General features: G+C 43.8%; 1 non-coding gene across 1 annotated transcript; it reads left to right on the top strand.

Annotated features, from left to right (window-relative positions):
- The first annotated feature begins 23672 nt into the window (after positions 1-23672).
- Positions 23673-23744, top strand: TRNAQ-UUG. Its single transcript has one exon. It is a non-coding gene; the product is annotated as a tRNA-Gln (tRNA).
- The last annotated feature ends 514 nt before the right edge of the window (positions 23745-24258 follow it).

Here is a 24258-nt window from a genome sequence, read left to right as displayed (position 1 = left end):
AAGTGCACTTTACTCGAGTAAATAGCTTTTGAAAATTGCTACGATAGTATGTCACATTTACATGCGTAACTCCTTTGAAAATGACCCCCTTTATGTTTAATATAGCACTTGCAGGGGAATTTTAACAAGAAATAAGCCCCAATTTGTAAAACCTGGGGTCTGAGCAGCAGGAATTGCTTCCTTTTCTTTTGTGTTGTTTTAGACACAACAGGAAATATTCTAACCTGCATATTCATAAAGGATTCTAACCGATGTTTGAAAAAAAGTTTTAACACCCATTCTTTATCCGGTTCCAGTGCAAAAGGCACTATCATGGTAGCTGGAATTGCTTGTGCTGCATTTGAAGTTTCTAGAAATTTGCTAATATTCAAACCAGGCATAACCATTTCTCCCCCTGGATCCTCTGGAGGTTCTGGAATATTGCTGACGCCTTGGATTCCCGCGGCCTGGCCGCCATCTTGCCGGCACGGCAAGAGCTGTGCTGGGGTTCTTCATCGCGGCAGGAAGTCACCGGTGACTTTGTTCGCTTCGCGGCCTGGAGGCCGCCAAAGCCAGGACCTCTACTGTGGCCGAGCCGCCCCCGGACCTCCTCTTCACGGCAGGACGCCGCCGATGACATCGGGGCCTGTTCTGCGGCACTCCTTCAGCTTCACCTGCTCCTCTGTCGCAGCGGCAGCACGACCGCTGTTCAGGGTCCTGCCCAACTTCCCCTTAGGGGTGGATCCGTGGTTTCTCTCCAGATTTAAAGGGCCAGTAGGGAGCGGTCCCTCTGGCTCCACCTGCAAGCTTCTCCCAGGGAGTTGCCTCCTTAGCCCTTCAAAAGGGCTCAGTTGCCACTTCCACTTCACCTTGGAATCAGGTCGTTCCTCCTAGGACATGGGTCACTTCTGCCTGACTGCTGCTCTCCCTGGATAGTCTTCTCTGCTAACCGCTTCCGGAGCACCGTTCCATTCGTGGGCTCCCTTCCAGGTAGCAGGGACACCAGTCTGGCAGGACCATCACCGAGCACCCTCGTCAGGTCGTCACACATGTGTCTCCTGTTTCAAGTATCTCCTATCCCAGCGTCTCCTGTTCTGGTGTTCCCTGTTCCAGTGTCTTCTCTTCCAGTGTTCCTGTTCCGTATCTTCCTTGGTAGTACCCCCTGGACTGATCTCTGGCTTTTGACCCTTGCTATCCTTTTGGACTCTCCTTACTGGCCTCCCGTGACCTCCGGCCTTCTTCCTTGGACAACGACTGTGCACCCTTGTTGTGGTGGGCACTCCACTGAATTGTCTCTCTGAGATCCTGCGATGCCCACCTAAGACCATCTTCTCCTGTACTCTGTCTCCTGGTCCGACTGAAGGGCCATATCAACCCTATACCAGGCCAAGGGTCCACTCCCAGCGCAACAGATTTCCTTTAAAACAAGGTTATTTTTTTAAATATATGTTTATAATTTAAATAAAACTGATTTTTGTTTAAAAATTCAGGGATTTGTAAGTGCCTTGTAATTGCATGGTAAATAGTAAATAATAAATGCTCCAGTTTCTAAGGTAATAAATATGTTCCTAAAACACATTCTATATCATTACCGATTTCATTGATTTTTTAAAAATTTTTTTTTTACTCTGGACAAAATCGAGAATTGTATACAGCAGGGAAAGTCATTATTCAATATTAATTCAGCATACAGTGATGCTAATTTACATACTTAGGACAAACTGAATGCATTAGCAGTGCAGGAAATCCATGGAATTCAATCCTGGTTTATAACACATCCTGTTTCACTTTTGTTTTGGATTTTAAGCTTTTGAAGCTAGTCAACCATGCTTAGATAGTTGCACATTAAAACTGTCATTTCACTCTTTTCATTGGCCTTCCAAAAAAGACTATTCATATATATATATATATATATACTCACCTGGAGTACTGTGTTCAGTTCTGGAGCCCATCTTGTCTCTATCCCAAAAGGGATAGAGACAAGATGGAGGCAGTCTAAAGAAGAATGACCAAACTGGTGAGTGATCAGTATCAGAAAACCTATGAAGAGAGACTGAAGGATATGAATATGTATACCCTGGAAGAGAGGAGGCACAGAGGTGATATGATACAGACTTTCAGATACCTGACAGGTTTTAATAATGTTGGAAAGAAATCAGTAGAACTAGGTGTCACAAAATGAAACTCCATGGAGGACATCTCAGAACCAACGTCAGAAAATATTTCTTCACGGAGAGGGTGGTGGATGTCTGGAATGCCACTCCAGAGGAGGTGGTAAAAACCAAAACAGTGAATGAATTCAAAGGGGCATGGGATAAATACTGTAGATCCCTAAAGGCTAAAGGATTGAAATGAAGAAAACGCATGGGAGTAACTTGCTAGTGTGGCGGTTACTACCCTTAACCAATAAGCTTTGATATTGTTGATGCAACTCCAACATTGCTCTCTGCTTCAGCAGCAGGGGGAAAAAAGGAATTGGATTCATACAGCAACCAACAAGAGCCCCGACATTTACGGTCTGGGGAAACAAGTATGGGGGTAACTTGCTGATGCAGTGGTTACTGCCCTTAACCAATAAGCCTGATAGTTTGATGCAACTCCAGCACTGCTTTCTGCTTCAACAGCAAAGTGTAACAGGGAATTGGATTCAAACAGCAACCAATGAGGGCCCTGACTTTTACAGTGTGGGAAACTGATAAGCATGGAGGTAACGGGGAACTGGATTCAAACAGCAACTTGGCACAATAGATACTTTCATAAGCTTGCTGGGCAGACTGGATGGACCATTTGGTCCTTTTCTGCTGTCATTTCTATGTTTCTATGTCCAAAATGCAGCAGCCAGGGCAATTTATGGAAAAAGCTGTAGAGAAAGAGCATCACCTTTGTTAAAGGTGCTGGGCGTAATAGAAGACAATACTTTGAAATCTTCAGCTTCGTGTGCAGCTGTGATCAAAAAAGCAAAGAAAATATTAGGAATTATTTGGAAAGGAATGATGAATAAAATGGAGAATGTTATAATGCCTCTTTATCGCTCCATGGTGAGACCACATCTTGAGTACTGTGTACAATTCTGGCCACCGCATCTCAAAAAAGATATAATTGCACTAGAAAAGGTACAGAGTAGGGCAACAAAAATGGTAAAGGGAATGGAACAGCTCCCCTATGGGGAAAGAATAAAGAGGTTAGGGCTGTTCAACTTGGAGAAGAGACTATTGAGGAGGGATATGATAGAAGTGTATAAAATCATGAGTAGAATAGAATGGGTAAATATAAATCTATTATTTACTCTTTCAAAAAATACAAAGGCTAGAACACTCAATGAAGTTAATAAGTAGCACATTCAAAACAAATCAGAGAAGATTATTTTTCACTCAGTGCACAATTAAGCTCTATAATTTCTTGCTGGAGGATGTGGTTAAGGCAGTTAGCATAACTAGGTTTAAAAAAGGTTTGGAGAAGTTCCTGGATGAAAAGGCCATAAACTGCTATTAACCAAATAAACCAGGATGGTAACTTTCAAACCGGTGCTTGAGCCCACGTTGGCACACGTGTGTTGGCCTGCACCCAAGGATGCAGCTATTTTATAGCTTGTATGTGTACATGTGCGCATATTATAAAATAGCCTGGCCGCGTGCACATATATGCCAAATTTTAAGTGAGCGCGTGCATGGGCACGCAGATCCCACTTCTGCCGCATAAGTCGGGGAATTTTAAAAGGGGTGTGCACCCATGCCATTCCCTGCATACCAGTTCATCCACCAGTTTGCCCAGTTAACAGTTAGGTCCTCCAACCTCCCCTGGTTTGATATCCTGCACTCCCTCCAGTTACCTCAGACTCTTTAAGCCCTTCAGAAATGACTCAGTCCTTTTATTTTATGACTTACAGTCATCCACAGCAGAAGTAATGTTACGTGGCAGGGGACCTCTGCATGCACCAGGACATATTAGTATTTATGTGTGCATCTCTTAGCCAGGCCCTGTACATGCCTGTGCCTCACTCCTTTTTGGACATTTTTGAGATGTGTGCGCTGGGGCATTTATGTGCAAAACTGGGCACTTCTAAAAATATCAGCTCGCACGAGCCCAACTTATTTGCACAACTCCCAATTAATGCGCACGCCAGGCTTTTAAAATTCAGTACGGTAGCAGCATGGGATCTATTTATTGTCTTGCCAGGTACTTGTGACTTGGATTGGCCACTTTGGAAGCAAGATACTGGCCTTTATGGAACCTTGGTCAGTATGGCAATTCTTATCTATTATGCATACTGGCTCCCAGTTGCTCTTTGGGCCAAATTTAAGTTGCTTTCATTAATCTATAGGGCATTGAGAGGAACTGGACCATAGTGCTGCTAATGCACCTGAATCCTGACCTCCACCAACCTCTGCTATTCCAACAGTGAGCCCCAGTGCACCTCTATCCTGACCTATAGGACCCTCTGCTAGTCTAATACTGGAACCCTAGACACAGCTCTATAGGTGCCACTCAATCCTGACCTGCAGTACTCTTATACTGTCACTACCTACAACAGTGATCACCAAAAGCGCAGACAAAATGATGAGGAGGTGCTTCTATGAGGGAGTCCATGGGTATGTATAAACTTTTGATGTGATAAGGGAATTTATTTTATTGATAATATTTGGATAAGTTGAATGGGTTTTTTTTTTAGAAAAAGTATTGCAGAATTGTTTTAAAAAATGTTTATAGTAGGTGAGGTAATTTATGGTTTGTTTGCTGTGTATAGGGAATTAAAGCCATGCTGATAGATGAATGAGACAACATATGCAGGGGGATTGGAAAAACCAATGTAGAAAATGTTGGAGGCATGCTAGAAGCACTATATAAGTGGTAAGCAATCTTTAATCATAATCTATGGGAATATGGATTTATTGGTTTATATGAATCAGTAAAAATGTGCTTTTGATTTCAATTATATATTGAAGAAACTGGAGTTTTATAATGGCCTAAGAAATCAGAAACGGTGCCGCTGACAAGCCAGCTTATTTATTGCAGCCTTTGGGAAAGGGCCAGGATTGTTTTTTTTAAACCAAATGCCAAAATTTTAACATCAGTTGACATTGGTTAAAGAGAATTACCCCTGATAAACATACAGAAGAACAGCAGCTGCTGCATGGTACAGCTCGGCCGGAAAAGGTTACATTGGAGACAATTTGGGAGGAGGTGACTGGGTTGAGACATACTATTAACAGATTAGAACAGAAAATTGATCATTTTACCTTAAATTTCCAGGGACAAGTGCAAAATATTCAACAACAAAATGTGAAGTTAACTCAGAGAGTTGTGGAAAATGAAAAAAATGTTAAATCTCTCCAGAAGTTAAATGTAATAATGGTTAAGGAACAGATGTCATGTTCACACCTTCTTGAAACTATGGAAAATCGTATTAGACATTTAAATATTAGAATATTAAATTTTCCTCAGATTGCAGGAGAAATAGCTTATACATCTTTAAAAAGTTTTTTTTTTAAAGAAGTGTTAGCATACTCTGAAGAAGATATTCCCTCTGTAAACACTTGTTTTTTCTTGAAAAAAAAAAGCTAATGCTTCTCCAATTTCAGTACCTGCGAACCTTACAAATTTTCTGGAAGATTCTAATTTAGATGTCTTAGAAATACTTTGTATCATTTATATCATTACAGGATATAAATAAGTTAATGAAAAGATATTTTCAGAAATCTTTCCATGGACAATCCATAAACATTTATCCAGATTTGGCACCAGACACTAGGATAAAGAGGAGAGAAATTTTTGCGTTAAGGCAAAAAAAATCACCTCTTTAGGTTTTACCTTTTTTCTATGATATCCTTGTCAATGTGAAATTAAGAAAGGGGATCATATATATATTTTCCATCAGTTAGATCAATTACAACAGTTTGTAGATGCCTAATCATCTGTTACTTCCTCCCCATTGCCCCCAAATGAGTAGCCTAGATTTGGGGGTCATATAAATACCAGTTGGTATTGCTATGTTAAGCTTTGTGTTTTAATTTATTTTCCTTAAATATCTCCTTATTTGATTACATTATCTATCTTGACAATGCCCTAATTTTCTTCTTGAGAAGTCTCTGTTTCCAAATGTACAAATGAAAGATGTTTAATTCGTTTTGTCTTATTTTGCTTAATGAACAAAATTTATAAGTATTAATCTTTTTAAAAATTTGTAAATTCAAAATGATAAATAAGGATTTAAAAAAAAGAGAGAATTACAAAAAGAATCTCCTGAAGAAGCTGCTGTTTATGGCGAAACATGGGCCCTATGAAGGGAATTGGAAAAGTGGTATTTAAAGAGTGTTTTAAAAATATGGTCATTAGTTGGGTTTTGTCATTTGGGCGTATACTTTAATCCCCTTTGGTTAGGCAGATACAGTATAATTTATATTATATCTTTAATAGTGCGTTGCAGATTAGAGCTATTATAGTGTTTAGCCAGAGATAGAGTTATTAAGCATTTAGTTGAAGATATTTTAGATAACATTGAGGGATTTTTAATGTATTGATGATTAAATAATTTGTGTCTTTGATGACTAAATGTTTTGTATATTTGGTGTATATTGGTGCAATATGTTTAATGTGTGTAATATGTTGGTTATGTGATTGGGAACTTTTGTTTTTAATTTTATCTGTTTAATGGTGTGTATTTAAAGTTAATGATCTACGTGCAGATGGTTTATGAGGCAGATGTATTATTGATTGTATTAAAATTTGATATCTGACCAAGTTATCTTACTATATTACTGTTGCACATCCCGTCCGCGCTAGGCCTGCGCCCGGGCCTGCTCACCTTGCTCCTGTGCTACTGGGTCCTGGGTCGTCCTCTCCTGCTGCCACTGCCAGCTCCACCCGTCCGTGGCATCCCGCGGCAGCATCCCTTAGGCCCTCCACTTCAGGCCTAGCTCAACGCAGGGGCGCGGCTCCCTCTCCGGCGCCGGCCCCACCCCTAGGTACACGCACACGGACCACCCGGCCCTTTAAAGGGCCAAGGGAGGTAACCAGCAACGTGGCGCAGCCCGATAACGTCACCTAACTTCAGTATATAAGCAAGGCCCTGTCTCCCAGGACTTCGCCTTGGCAATCGGGTCGACACTGTGGTGTTCTAGTTTGCCTAACTCCGTGTTCCAGTGTCTCCTTGTTCCAGCGTATCCTTGTTCCCGAGTCTCCGTGTGTTCCTGTATCCTACTCAGGTAGTACCTCCTCGGACTGATCTCTGGTACTGACCTCTGCCTGCCTGACCATTCTCTTGTCTGCTGCTTGGAACTGTCCTCTGCCTGCCTGACCATTCTCTTGTCTGCTGCCTGGAATTGACCACTGCCTGCCTAACCATTCCTTTCGTCTGTCACCTGGAACTGACTCTCGCTTGCCTTGACTACACTTGGACTGACCGTGGTATTGACCCCTGCTTTGGCTGACCACTTCTGGACTGATACTCTGGATCTGACCCTTGCACCACTCGGACACCCTCTTCTGGCCTACTATGACTACCAGACCAACCTGCTTGGAGTCCACCCATGGCCTTCACCTGACTAGACCTGTAGGCACTGCCTGCCTCGCCCGGAGAACCTTCCTGAACTGTTACCTCCCTGAGGTCTCTGGAGCTTCCAGTTCGGGTCTGGTCCATCACCTCCACATCAGCCGCGCACCCTTGCTCGTGGTGGGCACACCCCTCCACTACCTCTCCGGGAGACCATCCGAGGTCCACCTAAGTCCAGGCGGTCCGGGTACCCAAGGGCTCAACCTGCAGAAAACCCAGACTGTTATTGTCGAAGCTCCAGCTAGCCTGTGTCTCCTTGTGTGCTCCGCCTCCTGGTGGCAGGCGCTCTCTGGGTCCGACCAGAGGGCCGTACCAATCCTGCACCAGGCCAAGGCTCCACCTCCAGCGCAACAATTACAAGTCTATTAACAAAATATATATAAGGGGTCCTTTGATTATGATTGATTGATACTACATACAACAGTGCCAGTGAACTTTAGTCATGACCTTTCACACTCTTGCTTTTCCAGCACAGGTAATTCAAAACCCTTCCAATTCTAAATGTACTTCCCAGCTATAATACTGTATGATGTGCATGTAACTACCATCAGAGAGGCATTTCAACATCTTATGCAGCAGAGGCCTCCTTCTTGATACTTTTGAAACACTGCTGATGCACCTCACCTTTGTACCCAGTGCATTTCTCTCTAATCTCCACCCACAAATTGAGGAATCATTACATCCTAGCTCAATCCTGCCTGTTCTGCTCTTGATCTTATCTGCCAGTTCTGAGAAGCCCAAAGTGGATGGTGCAAAGCCTCTAGTGCTCTTCCTCTGCACCTCCTCCCCTATCCACATCCCTTGTACTGACTGTCTGTTACAGTAGCATCCAATGCTGACCTGCAGGTGTCAACAGTCTGTCCCTGCTACACTCTAGGGGTGTGCGTGGAAAATAATTTCCATTCAATTTTTTTGGTTTCCCATTTATTGTGTTTCATTTTCCAATCTATATTATTTTGTTTTGTTTCGTTTAAAGCGAATATTATGGGGTAGATTTTAAAAGGGTGCACGCGGGCCCACTCCGAGCCGCTCTGCCTTCCCCCGTTCCCTACACCCCACCCCACCTTCCCTTCTCTTCCCCTATCTCCCCCGCCCTTTCCCCCCTACCTTTTTTGACTTCTCTTTTTTGTTGCAAAACTTACTTCAGCCCTGGAGCTGAAGTAAGTTGTGCGCGCCGGCCAACTGCTGGCGCGCAATCCCTGACACAGCGGCAAATGGCCTCTGTGCCTGGAGCCTCTGACCCCCACCCACGCCCCGTCCCTTTAGTAAAGCACCGGGACTTAAACGCGCCCCAGGGCTTTACGCGCGTCGCCGAGCCTTTTGAAAATAGGCCCGGCGTGCGTAACCCTTTGAAAATCCGGCCCTATATTTTTAAGAGCATACTCTGAAAATAGCATATGCTAACACATTTTATGGCATCTTAAAATATTTTTTTAGTATGCAATGAAATGACAATGATTTTTCATTAGTTTTTTTTTGAGTCATTCTAGATAAGAAATGACACAAAAGAAGAAATATTGTTGGTATTTTCATGTTATATTAAACAACCATAAGCGATTTTACCATTGTCTCTACCTTGACTGACCTGAGGAGCTTCACATTAGGAGTTAAACCTGCACAGAGCCATTGTTGGACTGTGGCCAAAGAGCTTTGATACAGACTCCCTTTGCACTGATGAGGGATTGAAAGCTCTCTTTTGTAGAGTCTGCAGGTGTTCATGGAGCAGTGTGGCTGTGGGAACATATCTCACTTGCATTCCCTGGGGTTCTTTTTCTTCCAGTCAGTCGGAGGAGTATCAGATTTTACATTTTTGCTAGGCTCTGCATCAGTCCTACTCTTACAGGTGGGTATGATGGAATTGTTTATTATCTGACAATCACTTCTTTGGTTGCAATCTGATTGTGTTAGTGAATTGGGGAGGGGGGGCAGTGGCAATCTGGAGCTTGGCTTTAAGATATTCAGTGTCTGAGAAGTCTGAACTGTACAATAAAGAGGAGAACAATTCCCCTTACCTTTAACCCCAGCATGAAATATGATCACATATTTGCCAGGGTTTATCTGATTAATGGATAGCAAATATTAAGGAATTTTATACCAGCCTTTACCTGGTTCTTGCACACAACCTAGGTCTAGAGAGCTGTATGGGCACTCACAAAATCCCCCTGCAAGTTTTCACAATCCGCTTGTGATTTATCAGCTCATAATAATTTTGTATTGTATTCAGATTTGATCATTTCACTTGTTCTCTTTTCCAGATCATTTATAAATATATTAAAAAGCACTAGTCCCAATACAGATCCCTGAGGCACTCCACTGTTTACCCTTCTCTACTGAGAAAACTGACCATTTAGTCCTATTATCTGCTTCCTATCTTTTAACCAGTTTGCAATCTACACTAGACTTTGCTTCTTATTCCATGACTTTTTAATTTTCTCAGGAGTTTCTCATAGGGCATTTTGTCAAATGCCTTCTGAAAATCCAAATACAGTATATCCACTGGCTCACCATTATCCACATTTTTATTAACCCCTTCAAAAAATGTAGCAGATTGGTGAGGCAAGACTTCCCTTGTGTAAATCCATGCTGCCTGTGCCAAATGTGTCTTTCTATATGTTTTGTGATTTTGTTCTTTAGAATAGTTATATTGATTTTTCCCAGCACTGAAGTCAAACTCATTGGTCTATAGTTTCCCGAAGCACCCTTGGAGCTGTTTTTAAAGATCAGGGTTACATTGGTCACCCTCTAGTCTTCAGGTACAGCAGATGATCCCAACTATAGGATACAAATTATCAGTAACAGAGCTGCAATTTCATTTTTTAGTTCTTTCAGAACTCTGGGGTGAATACTATCTGGTTGGAGCAATTTGCTACTCTTTAATTTGTCAATCTTCTTGATGAAGGCTTCTTACAGTGCTTATCCCCTTGTTTACAGATAAACAGACTCGGTACTTAGTTGGGTTAGAAGCATTTATTGGTATGCAGAATAAGACAGAGTACCAGGAAGGGCCTAACAGTCACTATTGGAGCTCTTTCAGTTTTCTTTTTTTTTTTTTTAATATCTCTTTTATTGAAACCAAAGAGAAATTCAGGCCGAAAACAATAACAAATAATTAACACAGTAAGTACCAGTAATGGTTTTTACAGACTCAACCGATATCAATGGTGACAATCATCTCTTGTATTTCATTTTCCTTTTTTCCAATGAACAATTTCCTTTCCCCTCCCCCCACCATACACACACCATATATACACACTCACACACGTAGGGTTGAGATGGTAGCATTTTTTAAAGTAGTGTGGCTGCTTTCTTCCACAAGAGAAAATAGTCCTTCAACATTAGCAAGCACTTGGGTTGACTGATCTACTTTTTCTGTAGCAGTTCCAGCTGAGCTTGTTGTTGTATTGAGATTTGCCAATCATATACTGAACGCAAAGAGTCTGAGTTCCATTGGAGCAGAATGTGTTTTTTAGCCAGGACCAATGCAATGGAAAGAAACTGGCTACCCCCTCTTGGAAGGGAAGCGCCATTACTGGACAGATGCAGATAGAATAGAGCTCCTGACCAGGGCACCGGTATGCCAAGTACTTGTTCCACTAGTCCCCGAATTTCTGACCAGTATCCATTCAATTTAGGAAATTCGGTAAACATGTGGCAGAGAGTCCCCACTTGGATTTTGCATTTAAGGCAGTGGTCAGAATCCCAAAGGTGCATTTTGATCCCCTGCGTTCTTGATAAGTAAACCCAATGCAACAATTTGAATTGGATCTCTTGCAGGGTTGCAGACGGTAGCTGCAGCCAAAGACCCAAGAAAGCCTTTTTCACAATTTCAACTATGACAGGTTCCCCCACACCAACCCTCCATCCCCCAGCCAAATGAGTTATATGCAGGTCGGGAAGAGTGGGCTTCAATTGCATGATCCAAACTGCAATTTTATTAAACTTGGGGGTTGTATCGAAGAAAGAATCTTCCTCATCAGTCATAACTAATAGACTAAGATCGCCCTTACACATTTGATAATTATAGTGGCGTCCTTGCAGATATGCGAAGAACTAAGTTTGGGGGATCTCCCACTTTGAAGTTGTTGAAAAGAATAAAAGGCATTAGTTTCCTCATTTACCCATTGGGAGAGGAGGCGGAAGCCTTTGTTGGCCCATGACCTGAAGGCCCCGACCCGGTATGAAATCATTACTACCCATTAGAGATATGAAGGGAGAAACACACCAGCTGTGCCCAATCGACTGGCACCACCATCGCCACACCTTGCCATAGGCTCTCAGCCAAAATGGGACGGGGAGCACAGAGGCTATATAGTGGGGGTAAATGTAGAAGGTTGAGGGATGAGAAAGGGGTGACCCAATCTTAGAACAAACTTCAACATCGAATTTGGTGTGTGCCGCAGCCCAATCATGGATTTGACACATAAGGTAAGCAATGTTGTATAAACGTAGGTCAGGTAGTGTTACTCCGCCCAATTTCTTGTCAAGCCTGAGTACATGAAATTTGACCCTGGCCCACTTTCCCTCCCCCAGAGAAACGAGCTAACCATAGTTCAAAAAGCTCTAATATCCCTCTCCTTTAACCAAATAGGGAGCATCTGAAGACAATAGAGAAACCTTGGAAGGACCAACATCTTGACAAGAGCACATCGCCCCAGAAAAGATAGTGGAAGGTCTTTCCAACGACAAAGCTGAAGCCTTGATTTTTCGATATTATGAGTGTAATATTCGCCTCATATATATTTTTTTGTTCCTGGCATCCCGGTAAATTCCCAAATAGCATATAGAAGATTGCGCTCAGCTCAAGGGGAAGGGAAGGCTAAAAAGAAATTTGAAAATAAGCTGGCCTTAGAGGCAAAAACTCATACTAAAATATTTTTAAAATCTATCTGAAGCAGGAAGCCTATGAGAGAGTCAGTTGGACTGTTAGATGATCAAGGGGTTAAAGGGGCAGCTAGGGAAATAAGGCCAGATGAAGATAAGGCTGATGAAAGTTAATGTGGACAAGTGCAAAGTGATGCACATAGGGAAAAGTAACTGGTAATTCCCAACATTCTGTTTGCTGTTTTGACTGCCGTGGCACACTGAACCAATGATTTCAATGTGTTATCCACTATGACGCCTAGATCTTTTTCTTGGGTGGTAACTCCTAATATGGAAACTAACATTGTGTAACTATAGCATGGGTTATTTTTCCCCATATGCATCACCTTGCACTTATCCACATTAAATTTCATCTGCCATTTGGATGCCCAATATTTCAGTCTCACAAGGTCTTCCTGCAATTTATCACAATCTGCTTGTGATTTAACTACTCTGAACAATTTTGTATCATCTGCAAATTTGATTACCTCACTCATCGTATTTCTTTCCAGATCATTTATAAATATATTGAAAAGTACGGGTCCCAATATAGATCCCTGAGACACTCCACTGCCCACTCCCTTCCACTTAGAAAATTGTCCATTTAATCCTACTCTCTGTTTCCTGTCTTTTAGCCAGTTTGTAATCCATGAAAGGACATCGCCACCTATCCCATGACTTTTTACTTTTCCTAGAAGCCTCTCATGAGAAACTTTGTCAAACGCCTTCTGAAAATCCAAATACACTACATCTACTGGTTCACCTTTATCTACATGTTTGTTTATTAACTCCTTCAAAAAAGTGAAGCAGATTTGTGTGGCAAGACTTGCCTTGGGTAAAGCCATGCTGACTTTGTTCCATTAAACCATGTCTTTCTTTATGTTCTGTAAGTTTGCTATTTAGAACACTTGCCACTATTTTTCCGGGCACTGAAGTCAGGCTAACTGGTCTGTAGTTTCCTGGATCGCACCTGGAGCTCTTTTTAAATATTGGGGTTTCATTAGCCACCCTCCAGTCTTCAGGTACAATGGATGATTTTAATGATAGGTTACAAATTTTTACTAATAGGTCTGAAATTTCATTTTTGAGTTCCTTCAGAACCCTGGGGTGTATACTATCCGGTCCAGGTGATTTTCTACTCTTCAGTTTGTCAATCAGGCCTACCACATCTTCTAGGTTCACCGTGATTTGGTTCAATCCATCTGAATCATTACCCATGAAAACCTTCTCCGGTATGGGTATCTCCCCAACATCCTCTTCAGTAAACACCGAAGAAAAAAAATCATTTAATATTTCCGCGATGGCCTTATCTTCTCTAAGTGCCCCTTTAACCCCTCGATCATCTAACGGTTCAACTGACTCCCTCACAGGCTTTCTGCTTTGGATATATTTTTAAAAGTTTTTACTGTGAGTTTTTGCCTCTACAGCCAACTTCTTTTCAAATTCTCTCTTAGCCTATCTTATCAATGTCTTATATTTAACTTGCCAACGCATATGCATTATCCTATTTTCTTCTGTTGGCTCCTTCTTCCAATTTTTGAATGAAGATCTTTTGGCTAAAATAGCTTCTTTCACCTCCCCTTTTAACCATGCCTGTAATCGTTTTGCCTTCTTTCCACCTTTCTTAATGTGTGGCATACATCTGGACTGTACTTCTAGGATGGTATTTTTTAACAATGACCACGCCTCTTGCACACCTTTTACCTTGGTAGCTGCTCCTTTCAGATTTTTTCTAACTATTTTTCTCATTTTATCAAAGTTTCCCTTTTGAAAGTTTAGCACGAGAGCCGTGGATTTGCTTACTGTCACCTTTCCAGTCATTAATTCAAATTTGATTATGATCACTATTGCCAAGTGTTACCTCTCTTTCCAAATCCTGTGCTCCACTGAGAATTAGATCTAAAATTGCTCCCTCTCTTGTCGGTTCCTGAACCAATTGCTACATAAAACTGTCATTTATTCCATCCAGGAACTTTATCACAAATAATAATAAATAAATATCTCTCTAGCATATCCCGATGATACATTTACCCAGACAATATTGGGGTAATTGAAATCTCCCATTATTACCGCCCTACCAATTTGTTTAGCTTCCCTAATTTCTTTTAGCATTTCACTCTCCGTCTCACCATTTTGACCAGGTGGACGATACTATACTCCTATCACTATAGTCTTCCCCAACACACAAGGGATTTCTACCCATAAAGATTCAGTTGTGCACTTAGTCTCATGCAGGATGAGACTCTATGCCATCCCGGACATAAAGCGCTACACCGCCTCCTGGGTGCTCCTCTCTGTCATTGCGATATAATTTGTACCTCGGTATAGCCCTGTCCCATTGGTTGTCTTCCTTCCCCATGTCTTTTAGATGCCAATTAAGTTTATGTCATCTTTCTTTTTAATAAAGACTCTAACCTGCCTCTGTGTCTGACGTCAGCTGAGACCTTGCCTCCCGACAGTGAGTTTCAGGGGGCTCCTCCCCGTGGGCTGTTCTACCTTTCACTTTGGCCCAGGGCCCACTTACCAACTATCCTAACAGAATCCTAACACTCACGCTCACTGGCTCTCCCACACTCTGTACTTTTTATCTTCCTTACACACGCACACACAAACACATACACACACACTCATACAAACATACTCCTTGGCTTTCTCCTATACACACACACACATTGGCCCTCTCCCTTTACACACACACTCATCCATTCACTGGCTGTCTCTCCCTTACACACACACAAGCACTCACTGTCTCGCTCACTTTCTTTTTCACACACACACTCAATGGCTTTCTCACCCATTGTGAGGGCCCTCTCTCCCTTACATACACACATATGCACATAGACTCTAAATGGCCATCTCTCCCTTACACATACACACACACATACAATATGAGTGGCACTCTCTCCCTTACACGAACACACACACACACATATACACTCACTCACTCACTTTCTCTCCCTTACATATACTCACTGACTCAGTCTCACACACACAAACACATACCACACGGACTTTTGCACAGGCTGTCTCACTCTGGGCCTCTTCTCCCACCTCTGGCAGGAGAGGATATGCTGGTAGCCCCACTGGGCTTTTCTTAGTCCTGAGAAAGGACATGTGGTAGTCCACAGGGCCTCTTGTTCAGCTGGCGGGAGGGGAGATGCTGGGGCCCTGAAGTCTCTTCTTCAGTTGTGGGTCGGGAGTAATTGCTGAGGCCCTGCTAGGGCTTATCTTTGGCCTGGTCAGGCGGCCCAATAAGGTTTTTATTTAGCTGCCAGCGGGAAAGGGACCCTTCTTCAGCTATTTGTGGAAAAGGACATGTTAGGCCTTGTCTTTGGTTACAGGCAGGAGGGAAGGTGTTGGTGGTCTCACTGGCCTATTCCTCGGCCTCCAGTGGGAGAGGATATGCTGGAGACGCCGTCGACTCCGGGCTCTTGGACATGCCCACGTGTGTGCAAGGGCAGACGATTTAAAGGGACTAGCACGGGAAAGTCGGGCCTGCCCCTAAGATGACATCAGACGCCCACCGGTATTTAAACTTGACTGTCTATCTTCTTCCTTGCCTTGCAACGAGGTTCTCTCTCAGAGTTTACTAGTTGTTCGTTCCTGCCTGTTCCTGATCCTGTGTGTTCCTGAGTCCTGCTCCAGCCTTGTTCCTGCTCCAGCCCATCCTTGCCTGCTCGTGTTCCTGGCTCCTGACTTCGGCTCGTCTTCTTGGCTCCTGACTTCGGCTCATCCTCTGGTATTCTACTTCGCTGCCTGTCTTGACTCCTGGATTGTCTTCAGTCTCTGCTGCCTGCCTTGCCTTGGACTTCTCTTCGGACTCCCGCCTTACTCAGACCCCACCTAAGTCCAAGCGGCTCATATCCTCAAGGGCTCCTCCCGGGGGGGATCTCGAACTTCCAGTGGTGAAGATTCTGTTGGTCTCCTGGGTTTGATCTGCCTCTCGGCTACGACCTCTGCTGAGGGCCTTCCCTCGGTACTGCATTACCATCTTCTAGCCGGCTCAAGGATCCACAATCATAATAGCTGCGCATGACTAAGCTTAGATCTTTCTCATAAACAAATGATATTAATAAGGTAGATCTTTCAAAAATCTCCAAAGTAGAGGATTCCAGGAATTCTGTTAAGTTCCCAAAATCTAACTGATGTTGTGCAGCATTCTCTCTGGAGCGTCCAAAAGGCAAAATAATGGAATGTTTTCTGATGATATCTGTAACACCTCAATCATATACTTCCGCAAAGTAACTCTTGGCTCCTTTCCAATTATTTTAGGAAAGTTCAATAGACGCAGATTGAACCGCCTCGTTCGATTTTCAGTAAACTCCACTTTCCTGTTCATAGCCAATTGTTCCTGGATTATAGATGAATAAACCTTTTGGCCTGTTTTTACTTGCTCTTCTAAGCTTTGAATCCTGATTCTGTGGTCTTCGAACTGAGAATTATATTCTTGCGTCAGGTTATCCAGTTTTGAAGAAACATCTGAAATCTGTAAGGAACAGCTTTGAAAAACAGGCCTTAGCTGAGCCACTAATTCCCATAGGGAAACTAGAGTCACCACTGTAGGTTTGGGGACGAGTTTTACCTCACTTTTGTTATCAGACTTGATAGCGAACTCCCGTAGAAACTGGGAACTCTGTCGTACATTCATCATAGGCTCACCTCTATTAGAAAGATCCGCTTGAGGTGTGCCTGCCACGGCCATCAAGCCTGGACTCCCGACAATCGGCGTTGCTGTAACGCTCCCAGACTCCGCGGCTGCTCCCTCTACTGCTAGGTCAGAGCACACCAGTTCTGAAACTGTAAACACCAACTCCGGAGAATATTGAGAGAAAATCGCTGACTGTGTCCTCAGATCAGGGTGGCTGAGAGAGATTTCCCCAGATGAAACGGAGGCTCCTCTTCCAGTCTCATCATCGGGTTTTTCGCTCCCCCTGGTTTCGGGTAAATTATAGTGTGCTCAAGGATGGTATGCTGCCCCGAAGGTAGGGAGGGTGCCAAGGGAAACACCCTAACTTTTCCTTTTCTTTTAGGAGGCGTTAAGTCCAAGAACTGCAATGAATCAGCAAAGAATCTGTGAGCAGACTTGAGCGACGCTATCCACACACCACCATCTTAACTCCTCCCCCTTCTACTGTATGATTTTATGTATGATTTAATTGGATTATGCATGTTGTTTCTGTAAATTGCCACTGGTGATCTTTGTATTGGGATGCAGTTAATAAGATATTGTAAATGAATGAATGAATGAGTGAATGAATTACTTAATCTTCTTTGAGACTATTACAGGACAAGGCGGAATATCAAATAAATTAACTGTGTACTATTGTTTTATCCTTATTGTGCATAATTCTAACTTCTCACTCCATTTCAACTTTGTCTGTTGCCAGCCTTGCTTGCTTCCAGTTTTTACCTTGTTCAGTCCCTGCCCAGCTCCGGGTACCAGTCCCTACCTTGTTCTAGTGTGCTTTGTTCTTGCTTGTTCTAGTTGCTCTGCTGAGTCCCTCCTCCAGCCTCGATCCCAAGCCTCAGTCCAGCTCTTGCTCCAGCTCAGCATGTGTGGCCTTTCCTATCTGTGAATACCAGAGTAGTCTGGGAACCTGACAGTTTCTCCTTTTCCTTGCACCCCTCTACCACTATGCTGGGTCCTGTCTCCTGCCTCCCCTGTCCTCTCTCACTCTGCAACCCCCATCCCAAGTTTCGTTTATGCCCCACGATGTGCAGAGATGTGAGGAGAGTTTTCTGGAAAGCTCTCACTGTTCTTTCCCCCTACGTCCTGCCCTTCTCTGATCTGTGCCCATACCCTGATCCCCAGTGTAACTGGCCTACTTTATCAATTCTATTCCTGAGCTGGCAGCAGGAGCATCACTTTATTAATTTATTTAAAAGTATTTGTTACCCTTTCCCATAAAACAGTACGAGGTGGGATATTGTTGTGCATCCGTCCCCTCTTGCCTTCGTGGTGCGTCCATCCCCACTTGTGGTTGGGGCTTGGGCCTGGCTGCGGCAATGTGTCTGACCACAGGGCGGCCATTCCTACAAGTGCCATGGCGTGGTCGTCGTGGTGTGTGCGGGAGTCAGGGTGTCCGGATTGTTATTTACCTCCGGGGTCAGGTCCTTGTTGGGATCTTGCTGTGCGCGCAGCTCTGACTGTCGAAGCACCGCCGTTTTTGCCAGGATTTCTGGGCCTTCCTGTCATCAGGGCATTTGGGCAACGTTCTCTCCACCTAGCTTGTTGTTGCCCAGGTAGAGTGTCCAGCAAGCTAGGTGGAGAGAACGTTGCCCAAATCTCCTCTTGGAGTGAGTTTCCTCACTCCGACGGCCAGCAAATCTTCACTAGAGACCACTGTTCTTTCCGTAGGTCTCATGTGCAATGCGAAAGTGGCCCCCAACCCCCGACGCTGATACCTAATCCCCACCCCGAGTTAGTAGGTGGCCCTCCCATAGGGATTAAAATACCTGTCTAGGGCATAGGCACTATAGTAAGTCTCTCTCTCTCTCTCTCTCTCTCTCTCTCTCTCTCTCTCTCTCTCTCTCTCTCTCTCTCTCTCTCTCTCTCTCTCTCTCTCTCTCTCCAGGATGTCTGGAACTATTGTGGACTGCAATAATCCTTTCCTGGCCCCTGTAGTGCGCCCCAACTCCGCCCCCTGAATACCAAATTACTAATTTGCATTCGCAAATCACATTAACAGCTGTTAATGTGATTTGTGAATTTATCGCACGCGGTAAAGTGCTTGGAAAATGAGGCCCTTAGTGACATCACAGTGCAGTGACTATATAAGGAGAGTCCCTGCACTGCACTAAGGCCTTGGCAATGATTTTCCAGCATCTTGTTCTTTTCTTTTCCTGCGCATCTTGAGTTTATTTATATTTCAGATTTTTCCTGTGGTTCCTGGCTTCCTGAGAATCCAGATTTTTCCTGTGCTTCTTAAGATCTTCATTGTATTAGTGGTATCGGTGCTAGTTTGAATTTCCGATCCCTCTGATTCTTTGGACTGATATCTGTTTGTTCTTTGCTGACTGACCAAAATACCATCACCTGCCTTGATCTGTGCCTGGACGTCTATCAGAGACACCACGTAAGTCCAGCCGGTCCCGGTAGCCAAGGACTTAGACTAAGGGGAACGTAGCTTGGTATTGGTTAAGCTCCAGCGGGGTTCTGATTCTCCTCTGCCTCCTGAAGGAAGGGACTAGTGGGGATTCCCCTCATGGGTTGAATCATTCTCATTCAGTCCAAAGGGTCCATGTTCACAACAGATATAATATAAACACACATAATAAGCACTTATTACAGTGTCAACTTTCTTCCTGCATGAGGTCAGTCTCTCAATTTGAGACACATAGATCCTTGTTGATCTCAAAACATACTGTAAAACTGGCCCCATTCATCATAGGAAGCAGACATATTAAGCACTGCTTCGTCTACCAGCTGGGTGAAGCAGTGCAGGGACTACAAGAGAAAGAGAGAGAGCAGTAATGCCAGGGAGGCAGGGACAGTAACAGTAGCATCAGTGAGAATAAACGGCTGCATCAGCTAGATGAGCGATGCCCTTGGAGTTGCTACCTTGTGCAAATGCATAGTTTGCATTGTGTGTTTTGCCAGCTCTTGATATGACACTGATCACATTCTGACTTCAGTTAGTAACAAAGATCCACCAGTAGATGACATGATTCACAGTTTCACTACAAAAACCGATTCTCTAAGAACTTACATGCCAGGTGGTAGTCAAACCATACACAATCTACTAACATGTAAGTATCACACCTCAAAATTCACAACTCAGTTGTTCTTTATAATCACTGGGCATTCATTTCTTTTATGTTTCATGTGTGTGCAATCCAAACTAATAAATCGTAATATTTTATGCGCAAAAAATTATTTTTGTTATCGTTTCTCTAATATCAAATTTCAAGAAAAGGAAACCTTCAACCCTCAACGTGGTTCTCACAGATTAATAAAGTTCATGAATGTACTTCCGCTATATTTATAAATGATTAAACATCCACTTAGCTGTGTTGTAGCGTTGAAAAATAATATATTCCCTAAGTGTTCTTTCAAAGGCTAATGCAGATACAACCTATCGCCCAGTTTCCATTGAAGCTTCATAAACTGAATGCCCGATACGGTCCGTGTTTTGGATGAATACCGGTGGAAGTAACCGGAAAACATAAGAAAAGAGCCGAACAAACAGACATGTATCAATAACCAACTTGCCCTATGAAGAAGGTATTCATCCGAAACACGGACCGTGTCGGGCATTCAGTTTATGAAGCTTCGATGGAAACTGGACGATAGATTGCAGCTGCATTTGCCTTTGAAAGAACACTTAGGGGTAGATTTTAAAATGTAGCCTAACCTTTTTAAAATCTGGCCCTTAGGGAATATATTATTATTCGACGCTACAACACAGCTAAGTGGATGTTTAATAATTTATAAATATAGGAGAAGTATGTTCATGAACTTTATTAATCTGTGAGAACCACGTTGAAGGTTGAAAGTTTTCTTTTCTTGAAATTTGATAAAATTTGATGAACATTATATTAAAGAAACGATAACAAAAATAATGTTTTGCACATAAAAAATTATGGTTTATTAGTTTGGATTGCACAAACATGAAAAAGATAAAAGAGACTTCCGGGATGATGTCACTGGGGTTGGCAGCATAGCTAGCTAGCTCCAGACCCCCCTCCCCCCCATCGGACGCCATCCTCCCCTGAAAAACTTTGATATCATAATTTTTTGCTGGGAGTTGGATCAATGTATCTGGGGCAGCCGTTTCGCCGTGATATGCGGCGAAAACAAAGCTTCCGAGGCAGGTAAGGACTTAAAAACAGCGCGGCCTTCCCCGCAGCATCGGCGTCTCAGGCCTGGACTCTGTTCCTTTCAATCGGCGGCCATCCTCCCCTGGAACGCTTTAATACCTAAAAGGTTTTGTTGGGAGTCTGACCAGCGAGTCGGGGGCTGTCGTTTCGCCGCGATTTGCATAAAAAACAAAGCTTCTCAGGCCGGTACGGATCTAAAATCAGTGCGGCCTTCCCCACAGTATCGGTGTCCCAGGCCTGAGCTCCCTCCCTTTGCATCGACGGCCATCCTCCCTACTTTATTTAGCATCTAGCTTCTGAATTTGTGGGGGTTGCAGAGGACACCTGGGGCTTCAGAATCGCCACGTTTTGGGACGGAATTGAGCGCTCCTGGGGATCTTCGGCAATTGCGCGCTAGTTTACAAAAGTTTTTGTGGAAGGGGAAACGGGCTCGGTTGGCTTATGTGGTCCTGGAGCACCCCCGGGAGCAGGGAGGGCTTAATTTACCGGATTTTAGACTCTATAATGTGGCTTGTCAGTTGTGGTATGTGGGTGAATGGATTACAGAAACTTACTCTTATTGTGATTCAGGGATGTTACATAAAATGTCTCAACCTAGCTCCCCTCTAAGTATTATTCAGAGGTGCCTGGGGCTGCGGAGTACCATGGCATACCCTCGAATATTTTTACAACCTTGTATTCGAGCCTGGCGCTGGTTGCGGCAACAGTGGGGCTTGAATGGCATAGCCTCCCTTTTTTTTACCTTTTCTAGGGAATGTAAGTTTTATGCCGGGGAGGGATAGCCAGGCTGTATTCCAGGCTTGGGCTGACAATGGGGTGGAATACATATTTCATTTGTTTGAACCCGATTCCCATGTCCTCCAAGATTTCGCTACTCTGACATGCACGTTTCAATTGCCTACTAAGTACTTTTATGCGTACCTTCAGGCCCGTCATTATATTCAATCCCTCGCATGGTCTGTAGAGGAACTGACAGCGGAAATGACGTTTGCTACTAAGGTTTTTGACACTGCCTGCCTCCATAATACAATTACTGGATGGAAAAAATTAGGGCAGTCCTTGGGCCACTCAGGCCGATTACAGCATCTTACAACTCGTTGGACTGCCTTGTTGGACTCACAGTTGGCCCCGTCCTACCTGAAGAGCTGCTTTACGACTCTTTACCAGTTATTGCCAGACGAGGGGCTGCGTGAGGTCCAATTCAAAATTCTTCATAATATTTTCTGTGTTCACCGATTTCATATGAAGCTTACCCAGTCTTCTTTATGTAGCCGGTGTGGCGTTGTTGAGGGCAACTTATATCATCGTTTGTTGGCGTGCCTGCACGTGGCACTTTTTTGGAAGTCAGTCCTTGACATGATTAATAAAAGTACTGGTATTGTCCTCCCTCATATGGGTCATCTTTTGATGGCACACCAACAGTCTTCTCAGGTTCCTGGTACGGGTTCCAGAGCAAGATTTGAACACCTAGCGGTTATGATGGCGTGCCGTACCGTACTGGCTATCTGGACTGACCCCTTGGCGCAGCCTCAGTTGATGCGTGGTTTGGCAGGATGGCTTCTCTACTTCAGATGGAATTTATGGATTTTCGCCTTGGCAAGAGAAAACCGGATAAGATATATACTGCCTGTTGGAATGCATGTTATGCCCTGTTTCCTCTGGCTCTCCAAACTGAGCTTAATAACACTGGGTACAAGGCCATATGGTCTTAAATGAGGTTCCGAGGGGGGGGGTAGGTTGGGGCTGGGGGGAATGCGCGGTCTGTCTGTGGTATGCATGCGGTATGAATGAGGATGCTTTGGAGCTGGGTATTTGGGGTGGGGGTGGTAGGGTCAGGAGTGGATGGAGGGTATAAAAAAGGAAAACCGGAGAGTACGTTGACAGAGGATTGGTTGTTGCACCACACACTTTTGTGCAGCGCTTGTATTGTATGCAGTTTTTTTTTCCTGTTTGCATCTGCTATTGTTATCTCAGGTTTGTGTAACGTCTTCCTATTAATAAAAATTATTTTGAAAAAAAAAAAGAAATGAATGACCAGTGATTATAAAGAACAGCTGAGTTAAACATTCGACAGCACTTACGATGATGCCCAGTATGAGGTCATCAATATCCAAATACCACTTTTGTGAATTTTGAGGTGTGATGAAGGGGATTATGAAATATAGTGCCTTCAATTTTGCCATGTCTTAAAGGACTCACATGTAAGTGTCAATATGATTCGATTCAAACATGACTGCTCCAAGAAGGACAGATGAGCAATATGTCAGCATAAAGGAAATTAAAAAGAATAGATTAACAATGATATTATGACTCGATATAGGGCTTTGCCACGTATGAGCTTTAAAAAATATTGCATTCAGTGCCTACATTATTCTCAGAAGCACTAATGACAGGGTGTAACTTCCAAGATCACAATTATCTATGAACAACAGGACTCTCCTAGCAAAGGCTGTGTTCTGTAACAGGTTCCATGGTGTAATGGTTAGCACTCTGGACTTTGAATCCAGCAATCCGAGTTCAAATCTCGGTGGAACCTCATTTTTGGATGGGGATAACCGGGTATTCCTGGATTAACAAGGCTTCCAAAATTCACTAAGGGGCAGATTTTAAAACATATGCGCAGGCGTACATTTGTGCGTGCAACCTAGCATGCACAAATGTACGCCCGATTTTATAAAATGTGCGCACAGCCGCGCACATGTTATAAAATCAGGGATCGGCGCGCATAAGGGGGTGCATACTAGTGAAAGTTTGCGTGCACTGAGCCCTCGGGGAGCCCCACTGGCTTTCCCCGTTCCCCCCCCAACTTTCCCTCCCTGTTCCGCCCCCCAGCCCTAAAGAAACCCCCCTCCGTACCTTTGTTTTGGAAGTTACGCCTGCCAGAGGCCGGCATAACTTGCACACACCGGCCAACTGCCGGCGCACGATCCTCCTGTGTCGGAGTCCTTGGCCACGCCTCCTGGACCACCCCACCACACCCCCGGACCGTCTGCCCCGCCCCGCCCCCTGCCCGCCCATTCAGAAAAGCCCTGGGACATACGCACGTCCTG

The sequence above is a fragment of the Rhinatrema bivittatum genome, chromosome 4, assembly GCF_901001135.1.
Source record: "Rhinatrema bivittatum chromosome 4, aRhiBiv1.1, whole genome shotgun sequence".
Classification (NCBI taxonomy): domain Eukaryota; kingdom Metazoa; phylum Chordata; class Amphibia; order Gymnophiona; family Rhinatrematidae; genus Rhinatrema; species Rhinatrema bivittatum.
Note: the sequence above shows the minus strand (reverse complement) of the source record. Positions and strands in the feature narration are given on the sequence as shown.